General features: G+C 43.0%; 1 pseudogene across 1 annotated transcript in view; it reads right to left on the bottom strand.

Annotated features, from left to right (window-relative positions):
• Positions 1 to 2637: 2637 nt before the first annotated feature.
• LOC310648220 (charged multivesicular body protein 2a-like) overlaps positions 2638 to 16146 on the bottom strand; it is a 55859-nt pseudogene continuing 42350 nt past the window's right edge. The window contains exon 8 of the transcript in view: positions 2638 to 2758. The product of the transcript in view is annotated as a charged multivesicular body protein 2a-like (transcript). The remainder of the gene's footprint in view (positions 2759 to 16146) is intronic.

Raw genomic sequence — 16146 nt, 5'->3', positions numbered from 1 at the left:
CCCCTGAAACCTCTTAAACCACACGGAAAGGGTGGCCTCCCCCTTAACTTTTACTGGGGCATTTTGGAAATCGATTAACATGATACTGGAGGACCTCAATTTAACCCACCGCTTGCTCTGGCCGCAAACAAGTTTAAATGTCTGTTCGGAAATAATTGAGACTGCAGAGCCGGAGTCTAGCTCCATTTTACAAGGAATGCCTTGTAAATGGACTTCCAATTTTAGTTTGGGTTTAAGCGGCCGGTGGGCCCCGGTTCGGCAGATGGCCCTGCGGCTTTTGAAAAACCCCATGCTTGTCGAGCTCTGGGCCCCCGTACCTTTCCACGACGAGTTCTCCGACTGTCGCTTGGGTAGGCCCTCTCGGAAATGGCTACGGCAGACTGCTGTGATGTGGCCCAATTTTCCACAGGCCCGACACGGGGCCAACCGGAACTTGCAGTTCACCCATGGGTGGTTGCCTCCGCAGCCTCTGCATTTCGGGGAGGGAGCTGCCTTCTGCTGGCTCTCCCTGTGCTCGCGTCGTCAATCCCGTTCCGTTTTTCACTGTATCTGGTCTATGTCGGTTTCTTCCTCGTCTGTGTGCTCGCCATACGTAGTGCCTTCATAGTGTATTGCTTCCTTTGGGCTGCTGGGCAGGGGAGTCTGTACCGCTTGCACCGCGCCTCCGGCCGCCTCATCGGCCAAGATCTCATCTTGAGCATCTTGGAGAGTTATATCGAGCCTTGCGAAAAGCCTCTGTTGCAGTCGCTTGTCTCTTAGGCCGCACACAAGCCTGTCCCGTAGTCTCTCGTCCAGGTTAGAAAACTTGCAGAGGCGGGCGGCCTGTCGCAATGCCACGATGAACTCCGACGCAGATTCACCCAGCTGTTGTACCCTCTGTTCAAAATGGAACCGCCAGGCCAGCTCGGACATTCGGGGCTTGAAATGCCCATTCAACTTTTGCGTGAGGTCTCTGTATGAGACGGTTTTGATCGGCGTCGGTGCAAATAGGCTTTCGGCCAAATCGAATGTGGCAGGCCCACTTATGCAAAGCAAGGTCCCCGCTTTTAGGCCATCCTCGGCGATTTGGTTCGCCCAGAGGTAGTTCTCGACTTGCCCCAGGTGTGATGGCCACCGTTCGGGATGGCGGATGTCGAATTCTCTGGGCTGGCCGACTTTTGGCATCTTCTTCCTCTTGTCTCGGATCCTGCTCCGCCGACTCAGATGGTTGGTTCTGAGTATGTGTGGCCGCTAGCGTGGTGACTAGCCGGCCATAGAAGGGGGGGGGAAAGATGCCTCTTTCCTCCAGCACATGAATCCCCTCGTGAATTCAGCTCTTTAAGGCAAAGCAGAATCTCACCTTCATCGCCACTGTTGTGTAGTGGGTTCTGGAGAGTAGGAAGGACGCCAGGCTGATGAGTACAGCATAACAGCTCTTAATTAGGTGGAAGTGACCATACTGGGGAATAGGGGCTACCTGCACTCTTTATATACCTGGCCAGTACCTGGCCAGTTGCACTGCCAACCAATCGGATTGAACCTCTGTTTCCCGCCGAAACTGCTTCCCGCCAAACAGTTACAGTTCAACGCCTCCTGGTGGTGACTTTTATACAAAGCTTTAGGTGTTCCTAAAAAGCCTAATACATAACAGTATAGAATCTCCTGCTTGAGCAGGGGATTGGACTAGAAGACCTCCAATATCCCATCCAACTCTGCTTAATTCTGCTTAATTTTGCACTGTATAAGTAGGTACTTCCTCAGTGCTCTCTGCTCTAAACCAAATTTGTAGGAGTCTTCTCTTTGCTTTAACCCCCTCCCCCATCTTGTCTACAACTCACTGATTCCATATTTTCAAACATGGTATATGTAGAGAGTAAGAAGACACTTAACAATGGTTTTCAAATCCTACCAGACTCAAAAGGAAAATGTTTAGAACTAAGGCAATCTGTCCACATTTCTAGCATAAAATGTGTCCCACTCCAAAGGTCACCATCTGCACTAAAAAGAGAAACAAAGGTGCAATGCTGGGTTCCTTAGGACCACAGACAGTGGTCAGGGGCCATTTTCAATACGTCATTTCAGGGGCAACAGTGGATGCCAGAGGAACTCTCAATACAAATCTACAGCATTTATTACAAGAGATAAACAGATGCAATGGGGAGGCCTGCCTGCCTGCAGGGGCAGGGCTTTATATAAAGCTTTACCGAGAAAGAGTCAGAAAGTCCTTGGCCACTTCTGAACCGCAGGGATATCAGCCAAGGTACCACCTGTTCTTCCCCTGGCTCACCCTCCTCCATGATGACATCATCAGAAGAACATGGGGTAGTAGGGAATGTCACCCACTCCTACCCTCCACCCCTTCAGAAGGAAACTTCCTTTAGATCCCAAGCTATCCAGTCTTGTGGAAATGAGGCATTTTCATGGTAGGAAAAAAAACATTTTGCTCCATAATTTTGCCATGTGAGGCTGAAAGTTCTTTTAAATCAAAGGGGTATATAAGAGCACCACATGGCTTGGTTTAACCCTTCTTTCCCCCACTTATACCACCCACAGTCAACCTCACACAAGCTTACAAAGCTAGGACTCCCTACCACAGCAGAGTTGTAATCCTAACACCAGAAGTGGCTGAAGAGGGGAAGGGAACTGGGCACTGCTCTTCTAGTCTTGCCGTAGGTTTTTAACCACTTCCCCAAATTGGCATCTGCATCAACGAGGGCTGCTGAGGGTTCAGTTTTCTTTCCTCGTGCCATGCTCAGAGAACCACCAGTGGAAAGCATATACAGTATCCAAGGAAGGGAGTAAAGTTTGCAACAACCCAGTAAGACCATTCTCCCTTCCATTCCCAGTTCTCTCTGCCCGTGTGTGGCATCAAGATTATTGTACATGTGGGGTTTATGTATCATACTTACCATGGTTAGGTTAACTATGGCTTGTTGTCATCAAAATGGGCAAAGTTTCACATATCACATTATGTCATTAACCATCGCGTTGATCACACTTATGACCTCTGGAAGGAAAAGAATGGAGATGGTGCATCTTTGATCTCCTTAGCTCTCAGCAGCCTTTGATATTGATTATGGAAGTCTTCTGGTGCTGAGGGTTGGGAGAAGGGGCATGGTGTTGTGCTGGCTTTTCTTCCTCTGAGGCCAATTCCATAGGATTGGAGTACCCCAAACACAACTGGTGAGAAATCAGGGTATCCTCTTGGATTCACAGCTCCAGTTCAAGGAACAGGTGGCAGCCATGGCCATGAAAGCTTTTGTACAACTTCATTTTATGCACCACTTGCACCCTTTCCTGAACCAGGAGGTTCTCTCACAGTCACACATGCCTTGGTCATCTCCCAAATACATTAAAACAATGCAGTCTACATGCGGCTGCTCTTGAAGAGCATTTGGAAGCTGGTTCAGAAAGTGGCAGTGCAAGCAGTTATTTGTGCACCTTGGTCCACTCATGTTGTACCTCTGCTCCACCAGCTGCAATGGTTTCCAGGATGCTTCCAGATGCAAGTCAAGGTGCCGATTGCCACCTATACACCCTTCATGACATGGGGCCAGATTCTTTGGGGACCAACTCTGCCTGACTGTTTCAACCTGACCCATTACAGTAGAATTGGCATAAGAGTCACTCTGTCAAGCTATGAACCCGGCTGCCTTTAGGACCACTGCTTGCCTTTAGCTTGCCTACAAAGTGGGGAGGGGAGATGGGGAGAGAGTGGAATCCACAAGTGGTTTATCATTGTGAAAAAGCTAGAGAAGTGAAAGTTCTGGTGAACAGAGAATGCTTCTGATAACAATTATTGTGAATTCTATTGGACAATGCGGAGAGCTGTAGAAGCTGAGTTCCGATCACATCGTCCTCAACCTGAATGGGAAGGAGGAGTTGAATGGTGGAAGCAGAGGGCTGCTGAGGGAATGGGAAAGACAGGTCGATACTTGTTGTGGTGTGGCAGCCAGTCATTGGAACAGCTGAGGCAGAAGTTCAGCAGACTGGACATCTGGGGGGGAGGGGGGAGAGAACCGACCATACCCCTAGACTTCAGGCCATGACTGGGATCAACCCCTAGCCTGACATTGGTGCCGATCCTCATGCACCAGTATCCAATTGGGGCTGCGGCTACAGCGATGAAAGGAGGAGTGGATCAGCCATCTGTATTGACACCCCTGCTGAGTCTTAGCCCAAACCAACCACTTTACCACATGCCAACTGCTCCTGCTCCCCAGCTGGGGTGATTTAGCTGGCAGCCACCACTGCCAGCATTGGGCCTTTACCTTGGGATGCTGGGGGGACAGCTGCAGCCAGGACCCCAGCCTGGGGCTCAGATGGGGTGGTACCAAGCTGATGAAAGGGGATTACAGGCACCTCAGCTGGCACCAGCACCCTGACTACTTCAGCCACCCACCCTTAAGAGTGATATTTGACGGAAGCCCTGAGAAGTTGGCATTCTTCCTGAACCATGTCTGGGCCCACCTTGATTGTTATGGGAATGACTACCCAGACAAGACAGCCCAAGTAGATGTCATCATGGCTAATCTTGAAGCAGAAGCAGCAGAATGGGTGACCATCCTCCATGTTGACGATGCTCCCAAACTAGCAACACCAGATGCTCTACTGGGGGGTCTTCAGGCGCGTTTTGGAGACCCCGCACAGAATCAACAGGCAGAAATGGAAGTCAGGAGAATTAGACAAGGGGCCAGGCCAGTGATCGAGTACATCCGTGACTTCTGAAGAATTGCAGGGAGGCTGAGGCACTGGCCAGAACAGCTTCTAACTCAATTCTTTTGTGAGGGGTTGAGTCGCGATCTATTCCAACTGTGCCTGGCCAGAGGCATCCCAAATCGGCTTGACGACTGGTACCAGTTAGTCACCACAGTGGAATTGGATTTAACTCTGTGCAATTATGGTGAGAGCACCAGGTTCCCCAGGAGAGATGGTCTCTGGGAAGAAAGCCACCAGCAGCCACGGCCGGTGCACCTGCGAGGAAACCTATCCTGTGCTTCTGCTGCGGTCAGGAGCACCACCAACCTGCGATGTGCCCGGCGCCAGCACCCTGCAAAACCCCTGCAGCACCAGCTCCTGCAAAGCTGAAGAAGCCGCCTAAGAAGGGAAAAGAAAAATCATGTGTGGCAATCAGGGTCATTGAGGACTCCTCTCCAGGTAGTGGAGGGGATCGAACTCCAACAGAAAAGGAGCCTCAAATGGTCCTGTATGACAGTGAGAGTGAGGGAGAGGATGATCAGATGGTGAGTGGACCCATAAATCACCTTAAATTCAAAGTAAGCATCATGGCTCTCTGGTCGGGGGCGGAGGGAGTAGTGAAAGCGCTCATAGACTCAGGTTGCTCTTGTTGCCTAATAAAACAGTAGTGCAAAGGTTGGGGCTATGTGTAAGGAAGTTAAAGAGGCCTGTCAGGTTCGAGCATGTAAATAGTTCACTGATCAAGGGAGGGGCTGCCTCTCTCCTGACCGAGCCAGTGCAGCTGGAGATGGGGGAGTACCAGGAAACTATTCATTTTGTGGTTCCTCTGAAAATGCCTGAAGATATGATCCTAGGCTTGGACTGGCTAGCTTAGTGGGGTCCAAGGATCTATTGGGAGAAAGCCATAGAGTGAATGATCATGAAAAAATGGTCTCAGGAGCACCCCAGAGAGGAAGGGAAACAGCCCAAGAAAGTAGAACTGGTGAGAAAACCAGCTGAGTGTAGCAAGAGAACATTGGTGTCATGGTTCTGATAGATGAAACCCTTCAAAAGAAGTTCAAGGCATTGTTTACCTTAAAGAATCTTTTTATTCGGGAAACAAAGTACCGGCACTACATAGTTGAACCCAAAAACTAAATTCCCTTCCCCCTGATACAAAGTAACAAAGTGCAATTCCCACTCCCAATAAACTGTCATAAATCACATTCCCCAATTAGCTTAAAGCATGGGCTTTCCCCTTAGCTCTACAGCTCGCTAAAATGTTATCAGCTTGTCCTTGGGTTCCCACTCCCCTTATGAAGGACATGTTAACTAACCTAGTTAAGAGGAAGATCTTCACTAAGCTAAATCTACGGGAAGCTTACTACCAAGTAAGAATTAAGGAGGGAGATGAATGGAAAACTGCCTTTAATTGCCCGTTGGGGAGTTTCCAATTCAAAGTGATGCCCTTTGTTCTCCAGGGGACTCCTGCTGTGTTTATGCAGCTGATAAATGAAGTGTTACCTTGACGCCATCCTCATCTTTACAGAAACAATGGAAGAGCATGTCAAGCTGGTTCACGAAGCACTCAAATAATCATTAATGCAAACCTTTACATCAAGCTATCAAAATGTGAGTTCCATCAGAAATGCCTTGACTAACTAGGGTACCAAATCTCAAACGAAAGGGTGGAGATGGACCCAGAAAAAGTCAAGGCTGTTCTTGAATGGCAACCCCCTTGGACTTGTAAGCAACTACAGAGCTTTCTGGGGTTTGCTATTTTTTACCGGCAATTCATTCCCTCCTTCGCTAAAATAGCTCTACCAATTACTGAACTTTTGAAAACAGGTAAATGGGGGGGACCCCATCCCGGCCAGCCTTTAAAATGGACTATAGAATGCCAAGCAGCTTTTGAACAGCTTAAAAGGTTGTTCGTGGGAGAACCAGTCCTCAAACATCCTAACCCTGAGGAGCAGTTCATCATCCAAGTGGATGCCAGCGATGTTGCAGTGGGGGCAGTCCTTCTTCAGAAAAACAACAAGGGGGACCTGCAACCATGCACTTACACCTCCAGGAAACTCACTGACACAGAGCGGCGATGGGCTGTATGGGAGAAGGAGGCATTTGCTGTGCAATGGGCATTGCTAACCTGGCACCATTTCCTAGAGGGAAGTAAGATACCATTTGAAGTGTGGACTGACCATAAGAACTTTGAGGCACTTAGAACCCTGCAGAAGTTATCCCCCAAACAGGGTTGATGGGCGCAATATTTAAATTGTTTTAACTTCTCTCTAAGGTACATTTCTGGAGGGAAGAACTTCCTAGCTGACGCCTTGTCTAGAATGCCACACTATAAAAGCCATCATGAGGAAGTGGTCAATGCTATCATCCCCTCTCCACAGAAAGCCTCTCAAGTCACCACTAGTCATTGAGTGCAAAAACAATCCCCTGACCTCAACAGCAGCTTGACCCAGAAACTCAGAACCAAACTGAAATCCGACCCCTGGTTCAGAGACAACAGGCAATTCTTAACCTATAGAGATGAATTAGCATGGAAAGGTTCCAAATTGTACCTTCCTAGCACTCTCAGGGTCCAACCCCTACAACGAAGCCATGATGCCAAGCAAGCTGGTCACTTTGGGTTTCTAAAGACTTTACACTTAGTAAGACGGCAGTTCTGGTGGCCAGAAATGAAAAAAGACATTGAAAGCTATGTAAAGAGCTGTGCAATTTGTGCTGCCATGAAGAAAAGACCAGGAAACCCCCTGGACTATTACAGCATGTTGCAGAACCATCCCAGCCCTGGGAGGAAATCGCAATGGACTTCATCGTAGAACTCCCTGAAAATAGCAGAAATACTGTAATATGGACTGTTATTGACCTTTTCTCAAAGCAGGCTCACTTTATACCCTGCCCTGGTCTTCTCTCCACCCAGAAACTGCCAAAGCTGTTTTTAAAACACATCTACCAATTCCATGGAGCACCAAGAAGAATTATACCAGAGCAAGGGGTCCAATTCACAGCAAAATTCTGGCGGGAGTTCATGAAGCTGATTGGCTCCACCCAGGGGCTCAGCTCGGCTTTTCATCCAAATACGAATGGAGCTGCTTAACAAGCGAATGCAATGGTGGAACAATACCTGAGATGCTATGTTAACTATCAGCAAACTAGTTGGGCAAATCTCCTGCCTTTTGCTGAAGTGGCATACAACAACACTGTGTACAGCAGTACCAGACTTACTCCATTCAAAGTGGCTACAGTCAGCGAGTTCGTTCCCATGCCTGAATATCCTCAAGAGCCCCCCTCCTCACAAACACTGAGTGGGTAGATTCACTGCAGAGTGCTTGGACAACCGTCAAACATGCCTTAGCCAAAGCCACAAAGATTCAAAAAGAGCAAGCAGATAAGAAGTGATTCCCCAGAAACCGTTTCATATAGGGGAGAAAGTCTGTCTCTCAACCAAATACTAAGATTAAAGCTACCCTGTAAAAAGCTAGGACCTAAATTTATTGGACCCATCCCTATTGTAAGAATCATAAACCTTCAAGCTCCCACGACTCTTGAGGGAAATACTGTTGCGGAACAATTAACATTCCAACCAGAGGAGGATGGACCGTGGTTCATTTGCATGGTGAATATCAAAGAAAAGAAATCCAAGGCATGTTCTATTGTAAAACCTTTAATGAGAAAACAAAAGACCTAAACTGACTACATTCTCTCATCAGGCAGAAGAGAAAACTAAAGTAGTAACTGTGAGAAATTTTTTCTAGGCATGCGCACAAAACAGTCTGAAACCATAACATAGCTGGACATAGCTGGATTCACTATGGTTACATGATAAGATAATAACACAAGTGCAGAGAGCAGGGGAAAATGTACAGATAGAAATGAGCGAAGCTGGCAAAACTAAAAAAACACGCAGTGACATCCCCTTCTTTTGTCAGCAAAGCAGAAAATCAGATAAGGCACATCTTCTTGCGCAGGTACTCGTGTTGGGCTGTAGGAAGTGGTTTGTTCAGCATATCAGCAATTTGGTCATGTGTAGACACATACTGCAATTTGACAAAACCTTGTTTAACTGCTTGTCTTATGTTTTGGTAACGGATGTCAATGTGTCTAGACCTGGAACCTGTAAAGTGATTATCAGAGATATAAACCACAGATTCGTTGTCTTCCATCACAGTGATTGGTCGAATCGGAGGTGTCCAGATATCTGTGACTAAGGCATCAAACCACATTAGAGAATTACATACACCTGAAACACAAGCATATTCAGCTTCAGTAGAAGAACAAGAAACAAAATTCTGTTTACACACATGCCAGTAAACAGGACATCCATTTAAAAACATCAAAGAACCTGAAGTGCTTTTACGTGATTTCTTATCACTTGCCCAATCTGAATCTGCATAACAACATAACTCTGCATAGTCAGTATGTGTGGGTTCTAAGAATAACTTCATGTCTTTGGTGTGTTTTAGATATCTCAATAATTTCTTAACACATGTCCAATGAAACTGTTTTGCCTTGCCTACGTGTCGTGATAGGAGATTAACACTAAGTGCAATGTCAGGTCTAGTCCAACTACTAATATATAGCAGTGACCCAATGACTGAGCGATAAAGTGTTTGATCCTCGAACTCAGGACTTGGTTCATGTGTCAAGTTGTGAAAGTCGGTTTGCATGGGTATACTCACTGGTTTAGCGTCCTTCATGTTGCAGTGATGCAATAGTTGTTCAATCTTATCTTCCTGTGTAAGACTGAACCCCTTCTGAGTTTTGGTAACTTGAACACCTAAATAAGTGTTAATATGTCCTAAAGACCTCAATGTGAAAAATTGTTGTAAAGCTTTAGCAAAACATTCACTCATCTGCTTATTTGGACCAATATAAACTATATCATCAACATAAACAAGAATTATCTCATACCTATTATCAGATCTTTTTGTAAACACGCATTCATCTGTTTCGGACTTAATAAAGTCCATGGAATTTAGTTTGTCAGAAAGACATAAGTACCACATTAAACCAGACTGTTTCAGACCATAAAGACTTTTGTGTAGAAACCAAGTATCCCCTTCTTGCTGTCGGAAACCTGGAGGACCTTTGACATAAATTTCTTCATCAAGATCAGCGTGTAGATAAGCCGTTTCAATGTCAAACTGGAAAGCTTCTAGGCCAAGGATAGTTGCAGTGGCTAAGGCAATTTTCACACTCTCAGTCCGCACTGTGGGTGAATAGGTATTTGTACAGTCCTCAGGATAACGTTGAACGAAACCCTGGGCTACAAGTCTGGCCTTGTACAACGACTCACCCTTTGGCTTCTTTTTAATTCTGTAGACCCAACGAGTGCCAATAACTTTCTTGTTTGCTGGAGGACTTGCAGGTGTAAACACATGAAGTTTCTTTAGACTGTCCATTTCAGCCTGCATTGCCTCAAACCATTTATCTTGCTCTGACCCACTATGTCGGTGTGTACCAAATCAAAAATGCATGTTGACAGGCGTGTAGCGCGTTTTGGAATTGCTGCTGCTTTAGATTTGGCTTTCTTGCAGACAGCACAGTCCAAGAACACCTTACACCCCTTTAGATCCAAACCTCTTGCGAACTCTGGCATCTTCTTCAGAACACAGAAACTGGCATGACCCAATCTTCTATGCCACTTATGGATACACCTAGAATGCAAAAGTTTACCTGTTAGTGAATTCTCAACATTAGCATGTTTATTAGGAACCTCAGGCTTGCTGTGAGCAACCTGTGTCTTATTTGTCTTCTTGTTGGCTTTAGGAGCCTTTGGAGTAGCAACAGGATCTCTCTCTGGGACATCTCTCACTGGGCCTGTGCTCTCCCTTTTTGGAACTGGTATACTTGCCTGCTCTTGCAGCTTAGACTTTGGCTTTATGTAATAAACACCACCAATCAACATTGTTTCAGCAACAATATCTCCATCTTTAACTACATAACTTGCTTTTTTGAGATGATGGACCTGGAATTTTGACACCCTAGACAAGTGACTCTGACTAAGCAAACTACTATTAGCTGATGGTACATAGTAAACATCAGGAATGAATGCACCGAGCTCTTCAATATAAACAGTTCCTTTTCCCATGACCTGAACAGGATGATTTGAAAAAGAGTAAAGTTCACGAAGTTCAGGTTCAGGCTCATGCATCTCTGTGTAAAGCTCTTTTCTGTAGGTAACATGTAATGCTGCTCCACTGTCCAAAGTCCAAAGTAGGCATCTGTCGTACTCTGGTTGAGGCTGTGGATCATTGGTTAAAGCCAATGATCCAATGACTTGTGTGGAGCTTGCAGATCATGCCTGGGACCATGACCACGACCTTGTCATCCGCCTCTACCTCTGCCTCCTCTGGAATCTGTTCCTCTGGGCTGGTACATGGCGGGCGCTGGAAATCGTTGGGGACAATCCCGGGTGGCATGTCCCACACGATTGCAGGTGTAGCATCTTGGCATCCTTGGAACATAGGCTCTTCCACGGAAGGGATGCCTCACAGGAGCACTTGATGCAGGTGGTTCCCTTAAATGTGGCGCAGCTTGCATAAGTGCCTCTTCTTCAGTTAAAATTCTGCATACATGATCCACTGTGCGTTGAGCAATAGGCACTTGATTAATCTTAGAAATAGCATCTTTCCAGTCATAAATCAAAGAGTTAATGATAATGCTGATCATTTGAAAGTCATCAATAGGATAGCCATTTTCACACAGTTCTTTTCTTTTTTAAAAAAAATTTCTTTATTAAATTTATTATTTAAAACATTGGACACGGTACAAACGGACTGACATACCTTCTTGTCTACAATATTCATATATATATATATGTACACATAAAATACACTTAAGATACAAATCAATTAAATATAATACAATACTTAGAACAATCAACCAATCTATAAGTTCTAATAGAGACCTTCCTTTTGTTCCCGCCAAAGATAAAATTTATTTCAAATTTTGTAGTAACCTGATTGGTCTTTATTTTTAATTTCCAACGTTAATTTATCCATTTCTGCGCATTCCCAAATTTTCCTTATTACTTCGTTTTGTACTGGAATTTCACTCCTTTTCCAATTCTGGGCAAATGACATTCTTGCTGCTGTAATAATGTGAATCATCAGATACAACTCGTCTTTAGGGTATTTCTCTTTTGTTATGCCCAATAGGAAAAATTCTGGACTGAACTCAACTTCATGTCTTAATATTTCTTTTAGCCATGCCCAAATCATTTGCCAAAATCTTTGTGAGTTGCTACAGGACCACCACGTATGAAAGTATGTACCTAGTTCTTCGGAGCACTTCCAACATTTGGGAGATACTGTCTTATACATTTTGGCTAAACGTGCTGGAGGAAGATGCCATCGATAGAACATTTTGAATAGGTTTTCTTTGTAAGATGAAGCCAATGCTATTCTTTTATTTCTGTCCCAGAGTGTTTGCCATGTATCAAGATCAATGCCATGTCCCAGATTTTTAGCCCAAGTCAACATAGGGTCCTTCACTTGTTCCTTGAACAACTTGTATCCCAGAAGCAAATTATATAATTTCTTTATCTGTTTATTATCTGGGCCCAATAATATTTTGTCCAAGGCCGTTTCCTGGGTATTTATCCCCCATTCTTTTTTATCCTTTCCGAATCTTGATTGAATCTGTAAATAGGCCCACCAATCTAGTTTTATTCCTTGTAAATCTAATTCATTTCTAGACTTCAATTCCCCCTCATCATTCATGATATCCTTATATGAAATTATGTTGCCCAAATCAAATAGATTTGGGTAAACAATCGCTTCGAGAGTGGATAGCCAGACTGGTATTTTAGTATAATTGTGAGTTCTAATTTTGTTCCAGATGTTAAATAATGCTTGCCTAATCCAATGTTTTTGAAAGTGTGAAGATAATCCTTGTTTCTCAGTCCATAAAAAGGCATGCCAACCAAATTGTAAATCATGGCCTTCTAAAGTCAGTAATCTTCTATTTTTCAAAATTATCCATTTTCTAATCCAATTTAACGCCGCAGCATGATAATATAACTCCCAGTCTGGCAATCCAAAACCCCCGTTTTCCTTTGTATCCTGCAAGTATTTCATTTTGATTCTTGGTTTTTTCCCTTGCCAAACAAAATTTAGTGATAGTTTGTTCAGATTTCGAAAGAATTTAGAGTCAAGTTGTATTGGAATATTTTGGAACAAGAACAAGATTTTGGGCAGGACATTCTTCTTGATAACCGCAATTCTCCCCAATAATGAAAGTTTCAGGTTTCCCCATCTTTCCAAATCATCTTTTATTTGTTTTACTATTTTATCATAGTTATCTTCTTTAAGTGAGGTGCATCTAGCCGTGATATTAATTCCTAGGTATTTTATTTTTTTGACTATTTCTATGTCCATAATTCCAGCCAATTTTTCTTTTTGTTTGTTAGTCATATTTTTAACAATCATCTTAGTCTTATGTCTATTTATTCTCAATCCAGCAACTTCACCATATTTAATTAATTCTTCCAGTAATTTTGGTCCCGTGTGGTATGGGTCCTCCATGATGAAGACCAGATCATCCGCAAATGCTTGGAGTTTAAAAGTTTCCTTTTTAATAGCTAATCCTTTTATCTGTGGGTCATTTCTAATTATTCTCGTTAGGACTTCTAGTGTCAGTATGAACAGCAGTGGAGATAAAGGGCAACCTTGCCGTGTTCCCTTTTGGATTTGAAATTTCCTAGATGTTTCCCCATTAATAATGACTTTTGCTTCCTGGTTAGTATAGATTGCCCTAATTATGTTTATAAATTTTTCACCCATATCCATAAAATTGAGTTGTTGATATAAAAATGACCATTTCACATTATCAAAAGCCTTCTGGGCATCTAGAAATAGTAACGCCATCTGTTGTCCGCTGTGTAGTTCGTAATACTCTAACGTATCCAGTATTACTCTAATATTATGTTTAGTTTGCCTCTTAGCAAGGAAGCCATTCATGTATAAAGTCATTCAGGAATCGTTTAAGTCGTTCAGCTATGATTGATGTAAATATCTTATAATCCGAATTGAGTAGCGATATAGGTCTATAATTTTGAATTGATGTATGATCAGTATTGTCTTTCGGGATGAGAACTATATTTGCCTCAGACCAAGATTTAGGCGTTCTTGCATCTTCTAATATCGCATTAAACACCTCCAGTAAGGGTTGTGCTAAAATATTTTGTTGTTCCTTATAGATTTCTATCGGGAGACCGTCAGGACCCGATGCTTTATTGTTTTTTTGTTCGTTAATGGCTTTTATCACCTCAGACAACCTAATTTCTTTGTTCAGCATATTTCTAATATCCTCTGTAACCTTAGGTAGTTTAGCTTTTTGGAAACATTCCTCCACTTTCTCCACGATTATCTGACTATCTTCTTTGTATAATCGCTCATAAAATTCCTGGGCTATAGTTTTTTTCTCCTCTTCCTGATAGTGTATTCTCCCTTTGTCATCACATAATTTACTAATCCAGCTTTTCTCTTTTTGTTTTTTCAATTTATATGTGAGCCATCGGCCCGGTTTGTTTGCATTTTCAAAAAAGTTTTGTTTTATGCCTCTCATTTGTTGTGCTAGTTTGTCTTTATCTAGAATATTAAGCTTATGTTTAATCAAATCCATTGATTGTCTGATATTCTTTTTTTGTGGGTCTTGTTGGAGTATTGTTTCTAAACTTTTATATTCCCCTTCTAACCTTTTCCGTTGTTGTTGTTTCCCCTTGTTCTTATTTATCATATATGCCATTGCTACTCCTCTCATTATTGCCTTGGCTGTGTCCCAGTTATTTTGTACAGAGGTGTCTTCAACTTTATTTTCCTTGAAGAAGAGATCTAATTCTCTCTCCATCTTTGATTTAAAATCATTTTCTTTTAAGATTGATCTTTGTAAGGTCCATCTAGATATTTTTTTTGAACCTTTCCAGCTAAATTTCATGGGGTTATGGTCTGCCCAAGTGCCTGTCTCAATACACACCTCTTCAACTTCGGAGTTGATTTCTTTTGTCATCCATACCATATCAATTCTAGACCATGAATTTTGCCGATTAGAGTAATATGTATATTGTCTTGCCTTGTGGTTTCTCTCCCTCAAAACATCCTGAATGTTTAAGTCTCTAGCCAAATTAAAAAAAGATCTCGGTAAAGTTCTTCTTTTCTTTTTCCTAATCATCTTGCCCATATAGTCCAGATTCGTATCTAAAATAGCATTAAAGTCTCCTAGCAAGCAGATCTCATCATAATCTATGCTACATATCTTATTATGTAGTGTCTTGAAAAACTGTTCTTGATTGCGATTTGGGGCATATATCTCTACCATCATCACCTTCCTATGGTTTATTTCAACCTCAACTATCAATATTCTACCCTCTTTGTCATTATAAATTTGTTTGGCTGCCAATTTCTGATTTACATATAATGCCACCCCTCTCTTTTTCTTTTGTCGGTCTAATGAAATGAATAAGTTCCCTAATTTTGGTTGGGCTAGTAAATGTTTTTGTTGTTCCTTTATATGGACTTCCTGGATTGCAACGATATCTAATTGTTGGCTAATGAGCTTATTAAAAAGTTTCCGCCTTTTCACTGGCGAGTTTAATCCGTTGACAAAATTCTACACTCATCTCCCTTTGTTTTACTTATTTCTAGTTTTTGTAGATCTCGTAATTCGGGGCTCTCTCGCATCCTTATCTCTGACTCCATGTAACTCTGTGGACTCTCCAGGTTTATTCCTTCTATCCTCTGTTCCTAAAGCTTTCCCTTCCAAAACTATCCGTCTTGTGTCTCTTTCTCTTACGTCCCTTCCGTCTTGATCTTCTACTTCTACTTCATCCTGGCTATTAAAGTGGAGTTTATAAAAATCTTCTGCCTTCTCTATCGAATCCAATCTGTACCTTCTATCCTGCCACGTAACTAAAATACCTTCTAGAGTTAGCCATCTGAAGTTCACATTTTCACTAATCAGTTTCGTTGTTAAAAATTGATAGCCGCGTCTCAAATCCCTCATCCTTCTAGGTATCTGTTTAAGAATAGTTATTTGTTGTCCTCGAAATTCTAATGGCTCCTCTCTTGATCTATGCAGAAGTTCATCCCGGGTTGATTTTTTAACCAGTCTTACATGTACTTCTTTAGGGAGGTTGTGTCTCCTCGCATAGTTAGTTTGAACCCTGTATGTTTCGTCAATTTCCGCCAACATTTCCTCTTTCCCTAAACCAAGTGCCTTTGCCATTAATTCTGCCATCATATCCAGCAAATCTTCCCCTCTTTTTTCTTGAACATTTTGGAAACGTAGGTAATGAGCAGCCTTTTCCGCTTCCAGAAAAATAACTGTTGTCTCTAACTCCTTATTTGCCTGAAGTAGTGTTTCATTTAGATCCTCAACTCTCTTCTCCTCTTTTTCCATTCTAGCTTCCATATCTTGTAACCTTTGTTCATTTTTAATTAATTGTTGTTGAATCCCTTCAAATTTATCATCTAT

The sequence above is a fragment of the Vipera ursinii genome, assembly GCF_947247035.1.
Source record: "Vipera ursinii genome assembly, chromosome: W".
Classification (NCBI taxonomy): domain Eukaryota; kingdom Metazoa; phylum Chordata; class Lepidosauria; order Squamata; family Viperidae; genus Vipera; species Vipera ursinii.
The sequence above is the reverse complement of the archived record's forward strand: the minus strand, read 5'-3'. Positions and strand labels throughout refer to the sequence as shown.